The following is a 4,693-nucleotide window of genomic DNA, read 5'->3' as shown; positions in this document are numbered from 1 at the left end:
TGTTCGTAAGTTTCAGAATCCATACATTTGGAAAATACAGCTTCGCATAAAGTGCTCATATTGTTTGTGTATAATGACACTAAATAAAATAATTTGCTATGTGCATTGGGAAGAAGTATTTTATCTGAAATAGGCATAATAATCTTGGGCTGGAAAAGGGGCAAAAGGAAAGAAAAGGAGGGGACAAAACTTACTGAAAACCAGGTGCTGTGCACAGGTGTTCCAGGATTTTATGTGCTTTAGATAGTTTAAATCCAAAAGAACTTTATTTGAATGCTTTAATATATGGACCATGCCTGGTATATACCAGTTATTAAATAAATGTGAGATTCCTTGCTCTTTCTTTGATTGAAATATTTAATTTATTCCTGCTTTCTTACATACTGAGGAAAAAAAAATCCCAATGTACCTTTCCACGATTTAGAATTATTTACATTGGATGGGTGCTTGGGTGGCTCAATTGGTTACACCTCCCACTCTTGATTTTGACTCAGGTCATGATCTCAGGGTGATGAGATCCAGCTCCACATGGGGCTCTCACCGGGCAGGAGTCAGTTTCTGTTCTTCTGCCTCTTCCTCTGCCCCTCCCATATTTGCTTAGGTTGGTGTGCTCTCTCTCTCTATCCCCTCTCTCTCAAAATAAATAAATAAATAAATAAATAAATAAATAAATCTTTTAAAATAAGTAAATTAATAAAATTATTTACACTGGAGCCCAGAGCCCCAGCATCCCAGTGGTTCCTACCACTGTCCCCCAATTGCCCACCTGCTCTTTCCTTTCTACATGGCAGATGCCACTGCATCCTTTGCCAAGGACTTCCTGGCAGGTGGAGTGGCTACAGTAGTGCCCAGAGAGGAAGTCAAGTTGCTGCTGCTGCAGGTGTAGCATGCCAGCAAGCAACTCACAGGGGCATAATAGACTGTGTGGTTCATATCCCCAAGGAGCGAGGATTCCTGTCCTTCTGGAGTGGCAAGCTGGCCAATGTCATCAGATACTTCCCCACCTAGGCTCACCCCTGTGCCTCCACAGATAAATACAAGTAGATCTTCCTGGGCGCTATGGACAAGAGAGCCCATTCTTGGCACTACTTTTGCAAGGAATCTGGCATCAGGTGGTGCCATTGGAGCCACATGCTTTTGTTGTGTGAATCCTCTTGATTTTGCCAGAGCCCATCTAGCAGCTGATGTGGGCAAAGCTGGAGCTGAAAGGGAATTCAGAGGTCTTGGTGACTGGTTACAATCCACAATCCTGATGGGATCAAGTGGCCTATAACATGGCTTTAATGTGTGTGGGGTATTATCATCTACCTAGATGCCTACTTAAGTATCTATGATACTGCAAAGAGAACACTTCCAGATCTTAATGTTCAGATCTTCATCAGCCAGATGGCGGCACAACCCGTCACAGTGGTGGCTGGGTTGAATTCCTATTCATTTGACATCCTCGTTGTCCTGTGATGATGTAGTCAGGCAAGAGAGGAACTGACATCATGTACACAGATATGCTTGACTGCTGAAGGAAAACTGCTTGGGATGAAGGAGCCAAAGCTTTTCAAGGTGTATGGTCCAGTGTTCTCAGAGGCATGGGTGGTGCTTTTTTGCTTGTCTTGCATGATGATATCAAGAAGTTCACATAAGTTATTTCCTAGTTTTCTATCCACTTGTGAACAGGCATGTTGTATTATATAGTATAGCTTAAGCATTCTTGACAGATGATTAACTGTCTTTACCAATGGCAACTATTCACTGGTTGAAAATGGGTAGCAATAATATTCATCTGACCAGTTTTCTCTTAAAACTGTCTCCATGATGATGGAAATCAGTTGTATTTTTTATTTCAGTCACTCTTGATAAATGAATTTCAAGGAAAAAAGTATCTGAAATATAAGAAAATGAGTAAGTTAAATTATTTACATTGGAAATATTTTTTAACCTCCTTCATTATTATTTTCTGTAATTCTTTAGATTTGGTTTAAATTATTTTTCACTCTTAACTTCTCTCACCGCTTGATTAATGCATTTATTCTGAAGCATAGAAAAGCACAAGAATATATACATTAATTTAAACTAGATGGCTTCCTTTCACTTTTAACTTTCCAGTAATGTTGAATAGAGTGGTGGTGTGATTTTTAGTGGCCTATTCCATCCATAAGTCATTTATCTGACTTAAGAAACCTTATTAAATCTGTAGCTCTTCCTGTAAAACAGTAATATCTACTCTATTTTCTTTGAATTAATTTCACTAAAATTAACTCTACTTGCCTAAAGTCAGGAAAATTTTTAGTTGAATCTTTATATTTTTTCATCTTTTCTACCTCTGAGTTTTTAATAGGCAACTGAAATTAAATGTAATATAGAAAGACACTGAACTCCTAGATGAACACCCTTGTTCAGGATTTATAAGGACTTCAATTTTAACTCCATATTTGATAAGTTTAACATAGGGTTAAATCAAAGGTGACTATTTTAAAAAGGTTTCCATTCTTCTATAGTAATCCTTACCCTTTACATGTTATATTCTGTAAACTTGCCAATAACTTTAGAGGAATGTCAAGTACACCAAAGTGATTGATTTTTTTTTTAAAGAAAGGTGGTTATAGAATAGTTTTTATTATAATAGGTGGAAAATTAAGCCTACAATAAACTTATAAACATAGTAATTTCTATGGTTTATGTAAATATAATGTATTACCTAACATTCAAAATGTAAGTACGTGTCATAGTAAAAGTTTATATTATATTAAAATACTAAAATTTCCCCCTTTTTGATATGTAAAATATTTTTCTACATTTCCTTATTATTTGTTAACTTCTAAAGCAAAATACATTTCCTGGATGCTCAGGTAGGAAATCTTTATTGTAATATTATTTAAATATGTACACATAAAAGCAGAAATAAACTTTTAATGCTTATACCATTTACTGAACAACAAAACCAATGTAGTTTTCAAATTAAAAGTGAGCAATACTATAAAACCAATAAGTTTATAAACTATTTTGTTGATGTGCTGAAATGAACTACTGAAAATATACATATAGTAGTGGCCTCTGTGACATAGGTTCATTTGACCTGACCATGCTTATATTTCTAAGTGTAAGATGCTGGATAAATTATTTCTCAATTTTCTTTGTTTATTCTATGAAAAAAATGCTCAATTTTTCCAAAGTGCCAATATTCAGCCTTCACCTAGCAGAAATCCCTTTGTACAATAAAAAGTTAATAAACTTCCCACATTAGCTCTTGATAATTTAAATGGTACTCCTTGGTTTAAGATTAAAAGCAAAAAGATCACACACACACACACACACACACACACACAGAAGAAAAACCTCATGGTAATATCTGATAGTAGTCAACCTGATGTTCAACAAAGATGTCAGTTAAGCATCTGCCTTTGGCTCAGTTCATGATCCCAGCGTCCTGGGACCTAGCTCCACCTTTCTCAGAGTCCCTTTTCGGGGGGAAGCCACTTCTCCCTCTCCTCTGCCTCCTCCTGCACCTCATGCTCCCTCATGCGTACAAAATCTCTCTCAAATAAATAAACAAATAAAATATTTTTAAAAAGGATATAGATGATAGATAGATAGATGATAGATAACTATAAGAAGTGCATATGCTTATTATTTACATTTTAGAAAATTAAAAATAAATATTCAAAAATTCCTGGACCACAGGACAACTTTGGAATTCTAGGTGCCTACGATATGCCTATGTATATCATTATCTTGCTACTTCTAACATTTGTGAACCATGGTGAATCTTAAGCCAATATTTATAATTAAAGGAAGGCAGAAAAAGAGGTATTGGAAATGTATGAATATTGAATGAAATTGTGACCAAATAACATATACTCTATATTTATATGTCACAAAAGTGTTTTTCATGGTGTTTGAAATTTGAGAGGATATATAAACACCTGAGTCAGAAAACTAACACTGATTAGATAATCAACTCTTGAAATAAATTACCATAATAAAAATGTTTAAAGATATAGCACTAAGATGAAAAGACACAGTCAACTCTATGTGTGTCTGTGTATTTTATGAGCACATTGGATTTACTTTCCTGCCTCTGTCATCCGTAGTTTGTTGACTATGTACTCTGAATTATCTGACACAGTCCCAATTTCAAAAAATATGTTTCCAAACATGTCCCAGTTGTATTTCTTGCTGTGGGATGTTTCAAATATCTTTTATCATGACATCATTTTAATGAAAACTCCAATTTTATTCTAACAAATAGTTTAAATGTATATTTATTTAGATAAAACTATGGCAAATGATCTCTCTAAATCCTTAGGAAAAAAAATAACCTAATACTTAAAAAAAAAAGGTTTCAATCTGAATGCAAAATCTTCTCTGGGGTTTGAACAATTCACTAAAGCCCTGGGTTGTGGACAGAGGACAGAAATGAAAAAGGCAAATAGCTGAGAAAAGGAAGTCATGTCTCCCCCAAATGCTGTCAAATAAATGAATCAATTATCTTCTAAACCTTCCAGTATTTAAAATACCTTTTCATTTTAAATACTAATACTAATCCTTAATATCAAATTTGAACCAATCACAATAACAAAGACTAAAGGTCACTTATGTCTATCTATATTGCCAGGTTTTATGTAATCATTTATACACATTTATGCACACACACTGGTAGTTAATATCGTTATGTAAGTTAATTATATTAAATAAATAA

General features: G+C 34.4%; 1 pseudogene across 1 annotated transcript; it reads left to right on the top strand.

Annotated features, from left to right (window-relative positions):
- Positions 1-784: 784 nt before the first annotated feature.
- On the top strand, positions 785-1,637 carry LOC308338745 (ADP/ATP translocase 2-like; annotated as a pseudogene). Its single transcript has one exon. The product of its transcript is annotated as an ADP/ATP translocase 2-like (transcript).
- The last annotated feature ends 3,056 nt before the right edge of the window (positions 1,638-4,693 follow it).

This window comes from Martes martes, assembly GCF_963455335.1.
Source record: "Martes martes genome assembly, chromosome: 2".
In the NCBI taxonomy this organism is placed as follows: Eukaryota; Metazoa; Chordata; class Mammalia; order Carnivora; family Mustelidae; genus Martes; species Martes martes.
The sequence above is the reverse complement of the archived record's forward strand: the minus strand, read 5'-3'. Positions and strand labels throughout refer to the sequence as shown.